General features: G+C 32.3%; 1 pseudogene; it reads right to left on the reverse strand.

Annotated features, from left to right (window-relative positions):
- Positions 1 to 23350, reverse strand: part of LOC110637114 (uncharacterized) — a 72897-nt pseudogene that overhangs the window by 42361 nt on the left and 7186 nt on the right.

Consider the following 23350-nt stretch of genomic DNA (forward strand, 5'->3'; position numbering starts at 1 on the left):
GCAAATAATCGAACATTATTATAAACATCACTAAAATCATTATATCTTTTCAGGAAGCCCAGCTTGGCCCAAGACCTTTTCCATAAGAACTTTTCCATAAGACCCACACTAGGAAAGGCACCTCGATATGGTTGATTCACGAGCGCAATCAATTAAGGTAAGTGAACAAGTATTTTATGTATTTCAATTATATGAAAAAAATGAATAAGTGATTTTGTTTATTCAATTGCCAAGAAAAATAAATTTAAAATATGTGTATTGACTTATTCAGGATGCATTTTTGGCTCTTAGCGGGCAGGCGTCACAACAACACGAGGGGTGCAGTGACCCTCCTATTGTAGATGAGGTCGCACTATATTATCAAGTTGTGGGGGGGGAGAAGAAGAACAGGGTTTATGGCATTGGATCTCAAGCATCAATTTTTTACCCTAGCTCATCACATGGATCATCTTCTACTGCATCCTATTGTGCTCGATCGGAGGCAATGCAGAAGAGATTCAACAATTGCATCGGACTATTGCAACGCTCAAGGATAGTTTGGTTGCAATGGAGGAGAGAGATCGACAACGCGAGTTGATGCTAGAGGAGAGATATAGACAACGTGAGCAGACATTGGAGGAGCGCATGCAACAAATGATGCAAAACATGATGTCACAAATGATGCAGGGTACGCAGTTTACAGCCCCAACTCCACATGCGACTCATCAAGATGATGGTAGAGAGGCTGATAGTGGTGATGAGTGATTATCTTGTTGATGACAAGTAGCTTGTTTTTGTTATTATGATATTTTATTTTTCCATACAAGATATTATTGTCATAACCCTTCACTGTCATATTTATATATAATATTGACTGATATTTGATATTTGATAGCTTTGATATTATCAATATGATGATATTGAGCATTTAAAATTAATATTATATTAGATGCTTCAAGACAGGACATAATATATGAAATAAAAAAATAAATATTTTCTAGTAGTAATATGAAACGGATTAAAAACGAATTTTTCCGTTTCTAATCCAACAACACAAGTATCGGTTTAATTTAGAAACCGATTTGCAACGGAATTTCTGTTTCCAAAAAATTGAAACCGAAATATCAGTTTTTAAATTAAAACGGAATTTGAAACCGAATATATGCGGTTTCTAAATTTGAAACGGAATAGTGGTTTGAAAATAGATTCAGAATTTGAAACGGACGCCATTTTCCGTTTCAAATTCATTTAGAAACTTGCGGATTTAAAACTGAATATTTCGGTTTCAAATCGGTTTCTAAATGTATTTAGAAACCGATTTTAACTGATTTGAAACCGAATATTCGGTTTCAAATCTCCTTTTTTCTTGTAGTGTTACGAAAATTCAATTAGTTCTTAGGTTTACCTGGATTACTCGTTCTGACTGTCCATCTGTCTGGGGATGAAAAGCTGTGCTAAAATGGAGTTGTGTGCCCAAGACTTCTTGCAACTTTTTCCAGAATCTCGATATAAACCTTGGGTCTCGGTCAGATATGATGGAAAGTGGGATTCCATGCAGTCTAACTATCTCACTGATATACAATTCTGCTAGCTTCTCCAAAGGAGTAGTCACCCTAATCGGCGAGAAAATGTGCTGACTTCGTCAATCTATCTACTATCACCCACACTGCATCATGCTTCTTTTGGGTGAGAGGTAGACCACTAATAAAATCCATAGTGACCCGGTCCCATTTCCATTCAGGTATGCTTATAGGCTGTAGCAATCCTGATGGAACTTGATGTTCTGCTTTAACTTGCTGACATGTCAAACACTTAGTCACATAGTTGGCTATATCCCTTTTCATACCAGGCCACCAATAATGAGGCTTCAAATCATTATACATTTTTGTGCTCCTCGGGTGCATAGCATAAACACTAGTGTGTGCTTCTTTCAGAATACTAGTCTTCAGTTCCCCATCATCTGGTACACACACTCTTCCTCTCAGAGTACGCACACCCATCCGCTTTCACCTCATACTCGCTTTCCTTCCTCCGAATTTTACCCACAATGGCCATTAGTTTTTCATCTGCCCTCTGCCCATCTTGTATCTGCTGTAGCAGGGTTGGCCTCACTTGCAACTCAGCCAAAATAGCTCCATCTTGAGCTAAGGACAGACAAGCATTTAGTGATCTTAAAGCTGTGATGGACTTCCTGCTTAAAGCATCAGCAACTACATTTGCCTTCCCAGGATGATAATCTATCACACAATCATAGTCCTTTAGGAACTCAATCCATCGCCTCTGTCTAAGATTGAGCTCCTTCTGGGTTGGCAAATATTTTAGACTCTTGTGGTCTGTATAGATGTAGCATTTTTCACCATATAAATAATGCCTCCATATCTTCAGTGCGAAGATAATTGCTGCTAACTCCAGGTCATGAGTAGGGTAGTTCTGTTCATGTGGCCTTAACTGCCTGGAAGCATAGGCTATCACTTTCCCCTCTTGCATCAACACACTCCCTAGCCCATTATGCGAGGCATCACTGTAGACCACAAAGTCTTTTCCCGATACTGGCTGTGTTAACACTGGTGCTTCTGTCAACATAGCCTTTAGCCTCTCAAAACTGGCTTGGCACTTGTCGTTCTAGCCAAATTTCACATTCTTGTGTAACAACTTAGTCATTGGAGCAGCTATAAGAGAGAACCCCTTCACAAATCTTCTATAATACCCAGCTAGCCCCAAGAAACTTCTGACCTCAGTTGTATTTCTGGGAGGCTTCCACTCCATCACTGCTTCTATCTTTTTGGGATCCACTCTAATCCCCTCTGCTGATACTATGTGTCCAAGGAAAGAGATTCCACTCATCCAGAAGTCACACTTGGACAACTTAGCATACAGCTCCTTTTCTCGCAGGGTTTGCAGAACAATCCTCAAATGTTCATCATGTTCTTCCCTGGTCTTGGAATACACCATAATATCATCAATAAAGACCACTACAAACCGATCTAAGTATGAATGGAAGATACGGTTCATAAGGTCCATAAATGCTGCTGGTGCATTTGTTAACCCAAACGGCATCACTAAAAATTCATAATGCCCATACCGGGTTCTGAATGCAGTTTTTGACACATCTGCATCCTTTACCCTCAATTGATGATACCCTGATCTGAGATCAATTTTTGAAAATACACCGGCTCCCTTCAACTGATCAAACAGATCGTCAATTCTGGGCAATGGATATTTATTCTTCACAGTTACTTTGTTCAACTGCCAGTAATCAATACACAATCTCAAAGTTCCATCCTTCTTCTTCACAAACAGCACCGGAGCTCCTCATGGTGACACACTGGGGCGTATGAACCCCTTATCAAGCAACTCTTGCAACAGAGTTTTTAACTCCCTCAATTCAGTGGGTGCCATCCTATAAGGAGCAATGGAAATGGGTGCTATACCCGGCATTATCTCAATAGCAAACTCGACTTCCCTTTTTGGTGGTAAAGCATGTAACTCTTCAGGAAATACATCTGGGAAGTCTCTCACTGTGGGTATATCACTCAGGTTTGGCTTAGCTTGCCTAGTATCAACCACGTGTGCTAGGTAAGCTTCACAGCCTTTTCTCATCAATCTTCTTACAACCGTGGCTGAGATAACATTGGACAGGAAATCTGTCCTTTCACCCACAACAGTAATCTCATTACCCTCAGATGTTTTCAGAGAAATCCTCTTCAATTTGCAATCAACTATTGCCTGATGACGTGACAACTAATCCATCCCCAAAATCACGTCAAACTCGTGAAAGGGCAACTCAATTAGGTCTGCCGAGAATTCATACCCCTGAATCCTCAACGGGCAACCTTTATACACTTTATTGACTACCACACTGTGGCCTAGTGGATTTGTGACCAGAATGTCATGATCACTCTCTCACCGAACTCCCTCTCTATGGGTAGTTTGATGCAAATGTAGGAATGAGTGGATCCTGGATCCACCAATGCATGTACAGAAGTGTTGTAGAGGGAAAACATACCCCTGATGACATCCAGGGCATCTTGCTCCTCCTGAGCTCTGATGCCATAGGCCCTGGCAGGTATTCTAGTGTCTGGCCTCTCAGCTGACTCAGATGCAGGCCTCAGTGATGGACCAGCTGCCTCAGGTTTATCGGGCTTTCTACCCCTTTGTGGTGCAGGAGCAGGTTTGTCAGTTTGTGTTGGAGCAACTGTTGTAGTCCTCTTCAGACAATTCTTGATCTGATGTTCTGTCGATCCACACCGTAAGCATGCACCGGTCACTCGCCAACATTCCCCCTTATGCCACTTCTGACAGTACTGACAAGCAGAAGATGCAGGGGCTGGTCCCCTAAACACCGTCCCTGGAGAGCTGCCCACTGATGGTGTGGACTGGCCTCTCCTAGGTGTGAACTGTGGTCTGGGCCCCTGAGACTGACCCTGACCCTGTGGTGGTCCTGAACTCTGAGCAGGAGGACCCTTACTCTTCTTGCTGGGAGCAGAAAATGTACTGGACTGACCCGGACCCCTCTTCTGCTGTCTTTCCCTTCTATTTTGTTCATTGATTCTGACCCTTTCCACTTTTGATGCTGCATCTACCAGTTTAGAAAAATCCGTGATCTCCAGTGCTGTGATCATGACTCTGATGTTGTCATTGAGTCCTTCTTCAAACCTTCGGCACCTCTCTGCCTCTGTAGGGACTATTTCCCTCCCATAACTACTCAGCCTGACAAACTCACGCTCATACTCAGCCACTGACAATTGTCTCTGTCTCAGACTGATAAATTCCCTTCTTCGCTCTTCTAAGTATACTTTGCTAATATATTTCTTCCTGAACTCTGTGAGGAAGAATTCCCAGGTGATCCGTTCAGGTTGCACCTCACTGGTTACTGTGTCCCACCACTGATATGCATCATCCTGAAGTAGGGACACAGCACCCACCAGGTTCTGCTCGTGGGTGCAATTTAGCTGTTTCAGCACTCTGATGGTTCTATCCAACCAATTTTCTGCGGCCATGGGATCATCTTCCCTCTTCCCAAAGAAGTCCACAGCCCCATGCTTCCTCAATTTCTCCAAATGAGATTTCTATGGTGCTGGTGGAGGTTGTGGCTGTGGTTGTGGTGGTGGAATTGCCCCAATCATTTGCCGGTAAAACTCGGTCATTTGTTAAAAAAGTGCAAACTAAGGTTGGGCAGGTGCCCCAGCTGCTGGTGGAGCAGATTCTACCCTGCCCCCAGATTCAGCCCTTGGTGGAGCACGACTCTCCACCTCTTCCTCAACTGCTCTTTGCGAAGTAGGATCCATATCCTATTCAAAATAAGAAAACAAACAGATCTGCATCAGTGTCACCTCAATACTTACAAATGCAATGCAATGGTATGCACACTATCTAGGCCCAAAAACGCCTAAACCGATGCTCTGATACCACTAAATGTGACACCCCTTACTCGTCTCGTCTACAGTGTAGCCGAGCAAGTTATGCCACTCAGTGTGCCGGAGCACCAATTTATGTTTCTATTACAATTTATCCCTTTATAATTCATTTATTTTAAATTTTGATAAATCTGAATTTGTCCGCAAATTTTATAGAAAATCCGGCAGAGTGCCGGTTGTAAATTGGAAAAATAGTTCTTCTGAACCTGTTTAAAAACACTTCCAAAATAATTTCCAAATCCAAACTCCATTATACATATTCAAGTCAATCTCAAAATCTCAATCTTAAATTACAATACTATTTTCAAAACTTTTCTGTTCACTTCATCACTTGAAGCATATTCACAAATAATTCTCAACATTTCATTTCTCAACATTTCATTTATCAACATACATTATGCAGAAAATCTCAATAATATGAAATTTCATATATTTACATTAATACATAATTACAGGAGTTATTAGTTACAATCCAAACTAATACAAAATGCAAAAATACAAAAGGGCCACCTATAGTCCTAATGTCCTACCACATGCAGTGCAGATGTGAGATGACTCTGGACCCCGGATGCAGCTCTGAAGGCTCACCCCGTCTGATGTCTGCTGGGCTCCCCAGCAAGGTCTCCAGTACCTGCGCGTGGCAAAAGCGACGCGCTAAGCAATTCTGCTTAGTGGTGACAATATAAAATAAAATAAAATAGAATAAAATAATTATGCAGAATGTATGATTTCATTTTTTGGTAGACTTAATTTCTGGTATTATTTGCAGTATTATTCACTTAAAATTTTGTAAGGTTTATTATCATTGCCCGAGTAACCCATACTAGTTGACTGGACTGGATAAATAGGTAAACTGGCACTGGGTACTAAGTACCTCGGACCATCACACCATCGGTCACACTGTGTCTCTCGGTGTGCAACAGAACAGCTAATAAGCTGTAATAATTATCAGGGTTAAAACCCAAGTATATCAACTCAAATAACATAGCCAAAGGCTATTATGTCACAGAATGGCATAGGAGCCATGAAACACAGAATGGCATGAAGCCATATGCAGTACTGCTAACAGAACCCTATTGGCATGCCAAGCTATCCAAACCAATCTTATTAGGTATACTAGGGCATTTTACACTTTTGAGTTTTACAATTTTTGAATTTCAAGTTTTGGTGTTACTATTCACTTCATTAGTCAACCAAAATATTGACTTTTGCATAGACAATAGGTACATTGGTTTTAATACTCCCAACATACCACATTTTGCATTCAAAATTTATTGGTATTGGTTGCCAATACCATTTCTAAGCTTAATGTTAATTAAGCAAAATTTTCAGTTTTCATGCTTCATCTTTACTGTTCCATTAGTCATTTTTACAGTGGGAATTTGGCAAAATGATCAACATGAAAGTTGTTCTTTATTTTGTCTAGTTGAATTTCTTTTTTTGAATCACTCCATTTGGAGTTTCGTAGCTCAAGTTATAGTCCAAAAACCACAACTGGCCGGATTGAAATTTTTCTGGACTAACCATATCTATAGTACAGTGAATAGTGACTACAACTCACTTGTTGGATAGGTTTTGGTCATAATTTGGGTTAGGTTCCTTCATGAAAGTTGTTGGTCTATATCTTAGCTTGTTGCTGGTAAAATTTCAGGTCAATTGGACCATTCTACACTGAGTTATGGCCAAATGAACAAACACTGTTCATTTGGTCATTCTGCAAAAACAGACTGCAGGTCACCCGAATTAGGGCAAGCTTTTGGTCCACTTGGTTTGGTTTTATGGGCATGGTTTCTTCACCAAAGTTGTGCCATTATGTGTCTAGTTTCATGTTCAATTGGCCTTACACCAATTAAACCTCTACAATTCAAGTTATGGCTGCCCAAACCTGCTGGACTCATGTCCAATTCTGCAGGTCACCATGGGCAGCCACACTAATCTCAATTCCCACTACACAAACCACTTCATTTCTTATTTACACATATCCAAATGGTCACTAATTGACCATTAAAACTCACTTTAACCATTACATGATCAAAGTCTCCATTTTATACCCAAACCCTAACCCATCCCATCTCAATTCATGCATTCACTTACCTTTCACCATTCTAAACAATAGGTTAGTGTTATGGGCAACCAAAATACCAAATTTATTCAAGGAAAATAATCAAAACCCTACCCTTCACATAGCTACTGAAAATGGGGGTTTACATAATTATCAATTTCATTTAAGTTTCTCTCATTTTCTAGCTCAATTTTTGTCCCTAAACATGCATTTCAAAAAGAAAGCAAGGATTGGTCACTAACCTCTTTGGAACTAAGATTGGGTCTTGCACAACTTCAGTTTTTCTTCAAAATTTTGTTGCCCAAAGCTTCACCAAGATGAAAGAGCAAGTTTTTGTATTGACAATTAGGGTTTTTGGTGGAAGAAAGCTAGGGAAAATCAAGCTTGAAAAAGCTTGTTCATGGAGGGTTAGGGAAGGAGAGTTGACGTCAAGGAGAAGAAGAAGGAAGAGGTTCTGATTTTTTTGTTGTTTTCCAGCCCATTTGGCCTCTTTTATATATGTTTATGCCATGTGTCAATATTGGGTTGGTTGGGAGAGTTTTTAATGACATCATGATGATGTCATAAATCTATTTTCTTTCATTTTCACTCCATTTCTTGTCTATTTAATTGCAATTAAATTTTTGACAATATTTATTTATATTTTATGTTATATAAATTATTTATTTAACTGGACAAGTTGGCCCAAAAATCATCTCTAAAGACGAAATAACCAAAATGCCCTCCGTTTGGCTTAACGGGTCAAAATTGTCTGTACCGATTGAAAAATTTTTCTAAGTATTTTTTGGCATTCCAATGCCATAAAAACCTCAATGACCCTTCTCTGGAGTCCCAGAAATTATTTTATAATTTTTCCTAAATTTTTTTTTCTTATTAATATTTGAGTTAATTTTTGGTTCCACACTTTAGTTTAAATATTTTTACGAACGTTCTAGCTGTCCGGACCGACACTGGTTACCGGAACAGTAGACTGTACGGACTAGCTAAAATGAGGATGTTACACCAACCCTATAAGGGAAATTATTGAATGAAATATGTTGTGTGACTTGAAATGCAATTATTTGAATAGAAATTTTATAAAACGGTTTTTAAACTACAGTTAGCATGACAGTCCCGTTCGGAATTCTCCAGTAGTAACGGCTATTTAGGACAACAATTAAAATTGCTTATGTCTTCCATTAATAATGGTTAGTGGGATAAGACTATATGAGTACTCATTAGCTAGCTAGCCCTTTCCTCATTAATAACGGTTAATGAGGTGATTTGCTTTATCGTGGTGTACAACGTGGCATTGATCGTGAAGTTTTGTGTCATAGTTTAGACTGTGTATTCTTAGCAACACTTATGTTTTGTGGATTGTGAATTGTGATTCTTAAATAAAATGTGATTTTAAATAAATAATTATTACTGATTTGAAAAAAAAAAATTATCCTTGGTGATTTTAGACATTTGAATCTGCTTTATTAATTATGAAAATTTTTATTTGTTGTGAATTATTTTACTTCTTTTATAATTGATTTTAATTAATATTAGTTGTGTACCACTGAGTATTATTACTCAACGATAGCTTGTTTTGCTTTTGCAGATAGGAAAAAGAATAAAACAACAGAGTAAGCTGCTTGGAGCTGAGCTTGAAGTTGTTTTTGGACTTTTTACGGGTATCTTAGTTATACCCTTGGTAAATTTTTCTTTTGATATAAATTAATTATATGTATCCATATGTGCATATTGAGCAGATATAAAAGTTATATTGTCATTTTGATTAATGTAAACTTTTGTAACATAAACTTGTTATTTTTTTATATATAAATGCAGTATTTAAATTTCTTATAGAATTCTATAAAATTGTGAGTTGCCTGAAATTGTCAAATTGTGGTGAATTGAGACTAAATTGGGTTGTGAATAATGGAGTTTGGGATTTAAATATATATTAGAAGTGTTTTTACAGGCTTTTGAAGAACTGTTTTCTCAAATTATAGCTGGCACTTTACCGAATTTTCTGTAAAATTTGCGGAAAACCCAAATTTAGAAAAATTTAATTTATAACCTAAACTTTAATAAAAAGGGTTTTTAATAATTCTTCCACATTACCTACCACCTTAAAAATGAGTGAAAATTTTTTTAAAATCCCTTATAGTATATTTAATGAGTTATCGGTAGGCGAAGTTCAATAATTCATTAAGTATATTATGGGATCATGTTATACCTTACGGAGGGGTAAGGTGTAACATTTAGTTAGTGGCTAATTGGACCTAGACTCGAGCCAAAGCCTTAGTCATTTAATTAAGCCAAAGAGGTATGATCTAGGCTTGATTGAAGTGACAAGCTCACTAAGTTAATCGTAAGGTCTATTAGGCCATATTAAATAAATAAGGTTTTGTGTTTTAAAATTAAGATTAGGACCATTAATTTAACTAATAAATAAATAATTAATTAGAAAATAAAAGATAAAAAAAAGGGATAAATAATCCTTGGCAACCAAACCTATAGTAATAAGGGTGGGGAGATGAGGTTTAGATAGATTTAAACTCGTAAGCTTGATCTAACTTAACCTTTCCAATCTTGCATTATATCAACCCCTTTAATTTTCAATATTGAGTGAGGGATTTTTTTAGGCTAGGAGTAGCAATTAAACACTAAAAAAAAAAAAAAATCAGTTTGGGAGAGGTTTAGAGAGGTTTCAACAAGCTCTCTAACCTTTAATGCCATAAAAGCCATTTGGGCTATACATGCACACACACCCTAGAGTCTCATTCAATTTAGGTTTGGTTTCAGGTTTTAATTTTTTTTTATACTTTAGTTTTTCTATAGCTTACCATCCATCTTAAGGTCCCAAATGAGTCTCTAGACCTCCTTAAGTTTAAGGAATCAATCTCTAAACAAGGTAAGATCTGAAAGGTCCTTGATAAGTCCTATGTTTGCATGTTACTTTTTGCCCAAATCTGCTCTTGTTATTTCTCTATGTAAATGTGTTAATCTGCATATGGGGCTATTTTTAGTGAATTCTTTAGGGTGTTTCCATGAAATTTTGTTTTTGGAATCATCCCAAAATCATTTTATTTAGACCTTTATAAACCTGAATCTGCTTATACTTGAATTTTCATAAATTGTTTTAGGTTTTTTTTTGTCAATTTAATTTTTTTTTTTAATTTGTACCATAAGATGTCAATTTTCATGTCATATTTTTAGATTTGCATATTCTGAATATTTTAGTGTGCAGAATTAATTTAATAATGATAGTTTAGATATGTTTTATTTGCACAATTACTATCCTATTTAGTAACTATATAAAGATCCATGTATGTTTCAATTAGTTTCTCTTTTCCACATTTTAAAATGACATGATAGCTAGTTTTTCACAAAATTTCGTAATTGTTCACATAGGTTTACTATTTTTAATATATTCTATGAATCTGCTGTCCATGATTGACTTACATGCAACAAGATCAACCATTTCTATTTTGTGCAAGCTCCATATGAACTCAAATTGCAAGGTTTTTTTTTTTTCCTATGTTTTAGATTGACATGTTAGGGTCATGTCATATTTTTTTTTGGAATTTTAATGATTTTCCTTTTTTTTATTTTTTTTATTTTTTTATTATTTCTCCAAAAAGTAAGTTGTCACTCACATTCATTCTTATGAATTTATCTCGATTATTATTCTAGTGACAACTCATTTCCCTTGCCTTTGTGATGTTAATATCCAAAAATCGTAGTAGTGTTATAGTAAGATAATGCTAAACTAGGTTGGAGGGTCTCACAGTAATACCAGTTGAGGTGGGAGATTTATTAAGGATTTCTTTGGTGTGTAGTTGGTTGATGCTCACTCACCTTATTTGGGATTGCTTGTGGTGATTGGTCAATCAAAGAAGGTTATTTTCAATTCAGTGAAAGAGAAAATTCGGGGTTGGAAAGAGCATTTTTTTTTGGACAATGGCATGCGGCAGTCACAAGATTTTCACTAAGATTTCCGAGTTTATGGACAACAACAGCTGCTGCTTATTGTTGACTTTTGCTTATTATTATTATTATTATTATTATTATTATTATTATTATTATTATTATTATTGCTTAAAGGGAGACCTTTTGGATTTTTTTTTCTGTGCATAATTAAACAGGAGCTATCATATGCGCTTACATTTTCTCAATTTTATTTATGCATTTGGAGACTTTTCAGAAAAATAATTTATTCATCATTGCTATATAATATAGTCACGCAATTTCAAAAACACAATCACAAAGTACAATTTTATTTATTTATTTTGGAAAGAGGGGAAACATAGACACAGAATTACATCAAGGAAGATCTATTGTAGGAGACTCCACAAATGTAGTAAAGGAGAAGTCTGGTCACCCCAATAGGAGGAGATTCAAACTGGGTAACACCCAAAGAGCAAGAATGGCCTAAGTTGGCAAGTCACTATAGATATGTTTAATCTGCACCTCCCAATCTCTCGAAAGCACAACAGAATACTACAATAGCCAGATCAGAAGCCTGCACACACTGCTTAGAGAACACTGCAATAGCCGCTCTAGCGTTGTCAGGTCTATTAGCTCTCCCTTCAAACACAACAGAATTTCTCCACATCCATAAAATCCAACACGCAACAGCAAAAATTGTACACCAGCTCACCTCCTCAACCTCCGCATTACAAAGTACAATTTTATTAGTAACACAATTACAATACACAATCTCCTACATCCCTGGATGTCACACAGCTCGCACAATATGAAAACACACTTGAATAAATCTATTTTCAACACCATAACATGTACACTCAACCAAACACAGTTTTTTAAAGTTCGACCATTCTTTGTAAATCAAAAAAGAAAAGTGAAAGAGGCTAGAAAATGGATTCTAGAGTGGACACTAACGATTATAACCCCGACTGGCCGACTCTCAATAATAAGAGAAGAAAAATAACACACCATAGCTTGCATGCATAACCAAACAGCTAAACTAAGACACAGAGGATAGATAATGATCCCTTAGGAGCTAGGTACCGTCTTAAAGGCCTCAAGACTGAAGCTAGGCAGGTCCCTTTGGTTGAGATGTTGAGGCCTGGCTGTCAACCTTTTCCACCTCTTTCCAAACCATCTTACCCATGAGTAAGAAAGCTTTTCTCATGCCTCGAACTTGTATCTTACGAGCTCCATCGCGTTTCCTTAAATAGAAGATCACCCCATCACCAGCACGTAGGCCATACTCTTGTACGAATGGATGCCACCAGCCTGGGGGAATCGTTGGTTTCTTGTATTTAGAAGGTTTGCCACGATCAGTCTTGCGAGTGGCTAGGGGAAACTTCCATTGTTTTCCATTCTGATCGAATGAAATGATTAAGTCACCCACAATCGGTTTCTTGTCGTCGGCGAGGACTTCGGACGGAACAAGCAACTGATGCAGAAGATCTGTTTTCGTCGTCAGGGGCTTGCTAAACAGTACCTCAAAGAGTTTTTCATCCATGGAGATGTTGTCCTTCATTTTTTTTTTCTCTCCAAGAAATTCAATACTGATTTCTGGAGCTAAGTAGCACCTAGAATATGGTACTTTGGTCGCTGGTATTAGTAATTTTATGGAGAAAAACCATTTTCATACCTTAAAGTCAACGACAGAGAAGACTCTCGTCGCCTTGCGGAGATCTCACATGCTTGTTTTTTATAATTTTTAAAATAAAATAAAAATTGACGTAGAAAATGATGTATGACGGCTATCATCATCTAGTCCAGTGCGAGCAAAAATCCGACATCGCCGACGTGAACTATATATATATAAACAATCCTATTTTTCTTCACATATGATTGACTGATCATGGGGGCCATTGTACCTTAAACATTGATAAGAAAGAAATCAATCATAAGATCTTAATTAGCTTCCACTTAGATGGCAATGGTATGTTACATTGTGTCGTATCTTTCCCTCTTTTTGAGCGCAGATGTTGCATGTGGTGTGCCACAGAAACAAATAAAGAAAGAAAATAAGTTTAATGTCCCATAAGGCAGGGCATTAGATTAATTTGTCATACTTTTCAAAATTTTTTGATTTGTGAATGCAAACCAGATATTGCTCTCTTATTTTTTTGGAAAAAAAAAATAAAATTAAAGTAATTTTTTTATTGGAGATATCTTCACAAATTAGTAATTCGATGAATAATAATTTATAATTTAAAATAATTTAAATCTAAATTATTCGCACTCAAATAAAAATTAAATTTAATTAATAGCTCTAATATTATTAAATTAAAAATAAGCAGGACTTATTACATATGCAGCAAGTTGAAAAACTACCTTCTTTTTAGTTAACGTGTCGCAATCAGAACAAGAAGTTAACAGCTCATTCCCTTTAACAAAAATTTCGTCCTCGAAATTTACCTGATGCAAACAGTTAAGGGAACTATTGTTTTATCATCTCTTCACTTTTTCAGGTTGCCTCATCGGTGTTATGGTGCTTCCAAAGTACTTTCACCAGTGGGATTTGCTTGTTTCTCAGTTCTTTCACTTCCCTAGTCAAGATCCTGATTGGTTCTTTTTCATATGTCAAGTCCGGTTAAATTTTAATTTCTTCCATGAAAATGACATGTGAAGGGTCTGATATAAAGATCAAATTGAAAAGTAATTAATAGCAGGACTAATTTATTAATAGAATTAAATCATTACTAAAAATAAATGAAGATCAAATTTATAAGTTTTGATATACTTCATGGACTTAATTGTAAATTACCCTTTCTAATATTTAAAAGATGTGAATTTATAATTTGGTTTGTGTGTTTGCTCTCTATTACATTTTAGTATTTAAATTTTTGGAAATTAATTATTTAGTAATGGATCTTATATTATAATATATTTTTATAAAATTAGAGATAGACAAGTGGTGCAAAAATGAAATTTAAAAAAAGAAAAAATGAATGGCGTTAGCTTTCAGTGACTGTAGCTTTATTTTCTCTCTCTAGAAAGCTAAATTGTTTTTCGGGGAGTACGGTCGCGGCAGTGGTGTGATTTTGATGATGCGCAATTGCTTGTGGATTGTCAAATAGCTGGTGAATTATTTTTTAAATTTTATTACGGCTTTGGCGATGGCTGACTGATTGCAGATACTTTGCTTTCGCACCAAATTGGACTGTCTGCGCGGTACAGCCGTGCAGGGGCTCCTCTCCGCCTGAAATTGTGCGTTCATATTTTGAATTTTATTTAATTATAGACATAAATATTTATCTGAAATAAAAATTAAAAAAATATAAAATTCATTTTTACAACATCCAAGCTTTTTTTTATCACAATATTCAAGCATTTTATGTTGAAAAAAAATAATTTCCTAAAATGAGATGTGACATAAAATATAAGGCTTTTATTACTTGAAAGTGAGCAGTTGGACAAAAGATACCCTCTTACACGTACCAATGCGCTTTTTTCTTTTTAATCTGTCAAACGTTGGAGACAATGGATGGCACCGGGCGGCGAATAAAAGTCATAGTTGAAATAATAGAAGGACAATTTACAATTACATCTTTAAGTTTATTTTATATTATATATATTTTTTTAAATTATAAAAAATTAATTATTTAGTATTTATATTTTATATTATATTATATTTTAATTTTAAATTTTATATGAGATTATATTTTGAATTTGATCATTTGAATATAAATGATTAAATAATTTATTTTTTAAAATTTAAAAACTGAAATATAATATAAAATAAAAATCAAAGATCTAATTGTAAATTTCTTAAATAAAAATACAAAAGGCAATGCAACGACTGCTATCTTTCACCACAAACCATTGTAATTTCAAGATAAATAGTTGCTTATACTTACTCTTTATTATATGATTTTAGCTTAAATATATTTCAATGGAGCATAATTATATAATTACTCAATTTTAGTGATGATAAGGAAGAAAATTCTCAGTGAAACGTGGGCCCTATGGATATACACGATTTTTTTGGATTTGATACAAATATGACAAATATGACAACAAAAGTGAAGGGCATTAGTCAATACTAAAGAATACACATCTAGAAACTGGAGACATTCAATGCTCTTCTTCTTGTATTATTATGTTTTGTATCATAAGCATTGCTAAACAGGAAGCAGTATTCTAACATTAAAGTTATATTCAAAAATTTGAATTTTAATTAAAATTAATTGTAATAAAAAAAAAAGTTAAAAAATATTAAAGAAAGAGGGAGAAAGAAAGAGGATGATAGAGAATTTCCAAATAAATTAAAAGAAATGGAAATTAATTAGGACCATCTATGATGTATCCACCATTCCCTCCTCAAATTGATGTCATGAATGAGATAAGAGAGAATTTATTTATTTATTTATTCATTTGGCACATGAATTGCTATTTTCCACTAATTTTTATTTTCCATACTTTCAATAATTTAAATGTCGGTTAGTTATTGTGGCTTAGAGATATTATTAAAATTTTATTTTATTATGTTAATTTTTTTAATTAAAATTAAATTAAATTTTAAATTAATTTTAATATTTTCTAATTAATATATTTAAAAAATATATATTTTTCTCAATTGTAATTTAACTCAAGAGTATGATAGCCATAGATAAAGTATTCATGAATATTATCCGATAAATTCAAAGTCGATTAATATTTCTAAAACTCGTACTCATATCAAATTCGATTAAAATTTATTATCAATTATATGAATTTATCCTAAGCACAATTATTATTTTTCAAAAAATTACTCGAATTCATTTTATTTTATATATTTTAATTAATAATATATTTATAAATATATTTTTTATTAATAATTTATATTTCAAAAATTTAATAATTTCATAAAATTTTTAAATTTTATTTTATTTTAAATAAAAATATAAAATTTATAAGTATTATTATAAAAAATATATTTTTATATTTAATTAAGTATTTATATCATCAGGTTCTAATAATAGATACTTCACATGTAAAATCCGAATTTAACAAGTTACAAGTAGTTTTTTTTTTTTTTTAATCTAAACCCATTAATATATTACTTAAATCTATTTTATTAAAATTCAATCGGATCGATTACTCACAAAAATCTGATATGTTGTCATCCCTACTATGAACAAGCAAATCAACTTATTTTCTTCAAAGGCTTGAAATTTGAATTAGAATTGTTATTAGGCAAACATTAATTCATTTGCATAATCATGACTTTTTAGTTTGGACATGAACAAATATTTGCATTTCTTTATTAAATTAAAAAATAAATTTGATAAAGTTGATATTCGGTAAAGTTTGATATTGATGTTTGTTATGCTCTTTTAAATAGCAACATGTAATTAATTAAGCATTAAACAAAAGCAAAAAGCTAATTATATATTTTTGTGAATTTGTTGAATTTTTTTTAATTTTTGTTAAATTTGTTCAATCGACTCAAATATATATTTAATTGAATTAATTAAATGATAATTTTTATCATTGATTTAAATATATATGATCAATGTGACATTATACATAATCAATTAATTAAATTGATTAAATTAAAAATTCAATTTACTAAAATATATATGATCAATGTAGGCTGATATGTCACTAAAACATTTTATAACAAATTATAATATTATCATTTTATTTTATTAATATATATTTGAATTAAAAGAATTTAATTGAAAACTTTATTATTATATTCTATTATTTGTAATTAACTAAAAAAAAAGAATCTAAACATTTTTGTGTTAATATACGATCTAGGAAATAATTAATATGTGGATTTATTAAAAGATTAACGGCTAAATAAATAAATTTTAAAAATATAAAAATTAATCTATAAATTGATTTACTATTTGAAAAATTAGGCTTTCTTTTTGTGACTAATGCATTGTATGATATTAAGAATTTTGCAGTTCTCAATTAGCATTCAAAAGAAATAACCTTTCACAAGGTAATCACAATGGGCAAGTAACCATGTCGATAAGGACGTTAAAAAGTGGCATATGAAGAAAGAAAGAACGTCTGACACACGTTGTGGTGCGGCCCTATGTTTCAACAATGGTTTTAAAAAAATGTTAATTTTTTCAAAAATTAATTTCATTTATTTATTTTAATCAAAATAATATTAATTGAATCATTTCAACAGTCATTTTCGAATTACGTATATAAATGGTTAGGTTGATTATTTAATTAAATTCTTAAGTTTTTGAATTATTTAAGTTTTGATGTTTTAGATTTGTGATTAAATAAATTTTGATGAAATTCTTAAAAGAGTAAATTATTATCAGATCCATATAGACTGTTAAAATTATTTACTTAATTTTTTTTTAAATTCAGTTAAAATATTTATATATTTTATAAAATTAAACTATTAAAACAAGTTAATTATCTTATTTTAATTATAAATATTTATATAATTTAATTCTTATAATTTTAACTATTTATATCATTCCGTAAATTTAGTTAGTTATACTATTTTTCCCTTTTGATCAGGTTATAGCAAGTTGATTATTTTTTTTTTAATAAAAATTTAAAATAAAATTAAAGAGTTTGATTTTTGAAAATATAGGAAAATTTTAATTGAGTTAAAAAATCAAGCAGTATCAACTACAGAGAAGACAAATTTTGAGCTTAATTAAAACGTAGATGTGGGCCATTTTTCTTCCGTCACTGCGATATGGTCCACATTAACATGGAATAAAGCACAAAACGTCTGCCTTGTCCTTTAGTTAATCATGTCAGACAATTGACATGTAAGGTCCCCACTTTGACAAATCCATTTATTATTATTATTATTATTTTTTTATCGTATCTCAACTGTTAATAAATCAAATTAATCATTCTTTGAATTCTATAATAGCCCTAAAATTATGGAAGTTAGGCAATGACCCCATGATTTAAGGTGAGTATTATTTAGTTTAAATTAAATAAATTTAATTAAATTATTTTAATTTAGTAATTTAATTTAATTTTTAAGATAATTTAATTCGATTTAATTTTATATTTTAAGAATTTTAATTATTTTAATTCGATTTGATTTAAAAAAAAATCAATTTGAATCGAATTAAACAAAATAGTATTTTTATTTATCACAATATTCTTCAAATAAATGATTGTCAAATTCAGTTTCATGATTACTCCTTATAGATGTGATGTAAAAATCTTTTTCATTTTGAACCATTTTATTAAAGGAGGTAAATTTCTTAAAAGTTTCATCTTTATGAGCAAGAAAAAATGTTTATATATATCTTGAATAATCATCAACAATAACTAAAACATATGTCTTCCCACCAAGACTAACAGGAAACACGGGATCAAACAAATCAAGATAAAATAATTCTAATAGCCTAATAGTAGAAACAATATTTTTAGATTTAAAAGATATTCTAGTATGTTTTCCTAGTGCACATGCCCTATATTGAAATTCATATTCATAGTTAATCTTAGGAAGACCTTTAACAAGTTATTTCTTAGACAATTTTGAAAGTGTATGCATGTTTACATGTCCTAATCTTTTATGCCATAAATAACTAATATTATCAAAAGATACTAGACATGTACCATGATTAGTTTCAAAGTTATTCATGTCAAGCAAGTAAACATTATTAGATCTATTGGCAATGAACAATGTGTCATCATTTAAGTTACTAATTGCACAATGAGAAGAAATATACTTTACCTCAAAACTTTTATCACAAAGTTAGCTTACACTTAGCAAGTTGTATTTCAAGCTTTCAACAAGTGACACATCTTCAATGCAAGATTTGGTTTCAATTGTGCCATTTCCAATTATTTTTTTCTTTTCTTTTATCTCCAAATTTCACATATCCTCCATCTACCATTGAAATTTTTAAAAACTTGTCATTTTCATCGGTTATGTGTTTTGAGCAACCACTATCTATGTACCATTTCTCACTTTTCTTCAACCCTTTGAAGCAAATATGAAATTTGGTCATTTAGTTTTAGATACCCAAGCAACTTTGGGTCCTTAGAGGGCATTCTTTTAAGCCTAAAATATTGAGCAATTCTATTTGGTTGGCCAATTATGTACCATTCTTTTAAGCAACTTGCTGTCAACTCTATTTGTAATTCTCTGATTTTCTGTCTTGGGAAGTAGGTAGAAACAGTCACTATAATGCCAATATAGTTTAGTTATAATGATTAATTTAATTAATAAGTAATTTTATATTATCCTTTATTGATCTTTGGAGTTGAATCATAATAGAGACATCACTTTCATTGTGAATTCTTTATTTTTACATGTTTGTAATTGAATTAGAATTATAAATTTAATATACAATATAGTTCTGCATCTCTTTTTAATGGGCCACGTCCAAGAATGTTAAATCCAATGAAGTGCGAAATATTTATTTGTTTATTTATTAACAGGGACGAAATTTGAACCTTTGTCGAAGCTAAATGTAACACAAAGAAATAGTTTTTCAAAATTCCAATGAATAAAATTAATCTGTCTAATTTTTCACTTTTTTTTTTTACAGTAATTTTATTAGGGCTGAGCATTTAGTTCAAACTGAACCAAACCATCAAAACTGAATTAACTGAATTACTATATTTTATAAATCGAACCGAACTGAAATAAATAAAAAATCAAATCGAATAAAACCGTTATATTTCGGTTCGGTTCGGTTCAATTTGAACCCATTGATTTTGAGTTTTGATAGGTTTTTCAATTTAGACTTAATTTTCAAGTTATTTGGTATGATTTTGACCTTAATTTGAATCTAATAACCACTAATCAATGAAATTAAACGATTTATATATATATATAATTACTTACAATTCATAAATTTCCTATAAAAATAAATTAATTTAAAAATTAATAAAGCAATTCAGTTCGATTCAAATAATTTTTTCTCTCTAAAATTGAACCGAACCAAAATAACCTAAATTTTTAATCTCTAAAATCGAACCGAACTGAATTATCTTAAAAATTAAATCAAATTATCAAATTAAGACGGTTCGATTCGATTTATTCAATTCAAACCAAATAGACTAATGAAGGATAATGGAATGAAGGATATACAAGTAAAGGAGAACAACAACATTCCTATTACAGATACTCTTAAGCACCCACTTAAATTAATATCTCCCTTGCTCAATGCCAATAGAGTCAGATGAGAACGGAGAAGAAATTACAGCAAAAGAATACTAGAAAACTGAGACTTGGACCGTTGCAGGATGAACCAGGAACAAGGCTGCCTGCAAACGGGCCATTCATATTTACCCTGAAAGACAAGTGGCTCATCTCTAAACCACTCCTCCAACTGCCAAGTGATCTACTTCTTAAAACTTTTACACAATTTTTAGGGGAGGCTTGCTACAATATGCAAGAAGTCCCACTGAAACTCCTAAAACACCAAGCAAAATCCCCATCTACAAAGGAGAACTACAACTCCATTATATGGAGACTAAAAGAGAACTGAAAAACTAAAGAACCAGCTAAGAAACTGCTAAAAAAATAATAACCTAAAGACAAAGTAGGAAGAGGTTCAACAGCCAGCCGGCTAGACCCCCTCGCCTGCGACTAACACCTAAGCAAGAACTTTTTAGAGAGAGGGGAGGGTATTATTAGTGATCTTTGTATTATTTTCTCAGTGGTGTTAGTTGTGAAAAGGAGATATAGCAAACCTTTACGCAGAAGATCTCATAAGCTTCCCCATCACTGATTTGTGGGTTTCGATATGACTCACACCAAATTTAACCCACATAAAATTTAAAGAATCTAACCCAAATTAATTATTATATCATATAATGGGCCTTTGAATATTTCATAATGGATCAACTATTTTTGCTTAATTTAGAAAAATTTTAAAACTACAATTGATGCAAATATGAAATAAGTGAAAGAACGAACTCTGTTACCTCTTCAACAATGGCTTTTGAAGAATAGGAGCAATTGCCAACAACATAAGCAGTAGCAATGTTAGGCTTCGATTCAGAGTATTAGAATCGAAATCAAAGCTCCATTATTTGATTGTTAAAAACTATTTTAAGATTATGAATTAGACTCTAATACCACATGTTGAAATAATATAAACTTTACTGTCCTAAATCAAATCATGAGAGTTTAGAATACAAAAATAATATTGATTGTTAATCTTACATGATTTTGGATCCATAATTGTTGCAGAGAAATTATTGAAAATTTCGCACTCGGAATTTTCCCTCTTTACACATTGTATGTAGTCTCAAAAACTTCTTTCGGAATAAATCATTCAGAAGAAAGAAATTTAGAAGAAAGAAATTCAATTAAATTCACACAAAATTGTACTTAATTTTTATTTTTTTAATTAAAAAAAAGTAAAAAGAATTGAATTTTTTTTACTCTAAATATGAGAATTAACTAAAAATTAATTAAAAAAAAATTAAGTTGAATTCTTAAAAAAATTTACATTTCTAACAAGGAAAATGAGAAAAGACGCATAAGTTTTATTTCAGATCATTTCTTAGATTTTGTTTGGCAATAACTTTTAAGGTATTGTTTTGCATTTTGACTAGAGTCAAAACACTACTTCTCTTATTTATACTATTCGATAACATAGGGTCTATTTGGCATTACTGTTGAAACTGCTGTTGAGAAAATCACTTTTTTAAATATACTAGTTAGAGAGTGTTAAAAAATAATTAAAAATTAAATTTGATCAGTTTTAGTCATAAGAATACTAAAATAATAAAATAGCTTTTTCCAAACTGTTTTTTTCAACAGCATCTAAAATTGTGCTTTTATTCAGAAAAGCAGTTTCAAGCTCTGAAACTCAATGTCAAACAGGGCTCTTGTGTTTATATTAGCTTTTAGATATTGAGGGAGTGGTCCATAAAAAGTTATCTCTCCTAGTTTTTAGGGGTTGAGGAAGCATTTTGACTAAAGTCAATAAGATTTTATTACTATTTTTACATTTAACTTCTAATCTAAGAGCTATTTTTATCAAATACTTCGACTTTAACAGCTATATAAATAATTAACCATTAATAGCTAATAGCTAGTAACCAGCTAACATTTACTAAAATAGGTAACAGCTATTAGAATAATTAATATTGTCGAACAAGCCCTTAGTGGTGTTAGTTTTGAAGAGAGATGATTTAGTACACCTTTATATAGAAGAGTTCATGGACTTTTTCCCTTACTGATCTATGGGCTTCAATGACCCACTCTAAATTTAATCCACATAAAAATTAGAGTATTTAGCCCAAATTAACTAAATCATATTTATGAGCTTTTGAACCATAACCAATAGATGTCCACAATTATAAAAAAATATTAAAAATTTTCTAACATTTTTATTCAATAGCCTACATTATAAAAACCTTTTGAAACCATTATTTTTCATCAAAAGAATCCATCGACAACCATAACAATGAAAAAGAAAGTACTAATTTTACCTAAAAACCAAAATTCTTTATCCTTAAACACCGAAAATATACTTTCCGTACCCCAAATTTTGATGATAATTGCGTTGAACATTACAATAGTTTACTGTTTGTTCTCTTAATCCTTTCTTAATAGTCATTCTGGAAGTTGGATAGTGCACATAGACATAAAGAATGAGTAAGAAATTAGTGATTGCATTACGAATGAGTAAAAAGTTAGCAACCAGGCTTATTGTGTGTAGGAAGAACGTTAAAACTCGGGGACCAAAAATCATACAGGAAGATATTATCAAGTGCTCCAGTGCACACATGCATATCCTTTCACAGATTTTTTTTTTCTATTTAGATTCGATTTATTATAAATTCAAAACACAATATGTATATAAAACTCATATATTTATATTTTTAGTTCATTATAAATCAAATTAAAATAAAAATTATCCGTAAGTCTACTTTTTATATTATAAAAAAACCCACATTTTTATAAAAAAAGTGAGCACCATTTGATGTGGTGGAAAAATATTCTATAATCTTACTCATAAAACATTCTATGCATCAGGCCTTG

Source organism: Hevea brasiliensis, chromosome 16 (assembly GCF_030052815.1).
Source record: "Hevea brasiliensis isolate MT/VB/25A 57/8 chromosome 16, ASM3005281v1, whole genome shotgun sequence".
Lineage (NCBI taxonomy): Eukaryota > Viridiplantae > Streptophyta > Magnoliopsida > Malpighiales > Euphorbiaceae > Hevea > Hevea brasiliensis.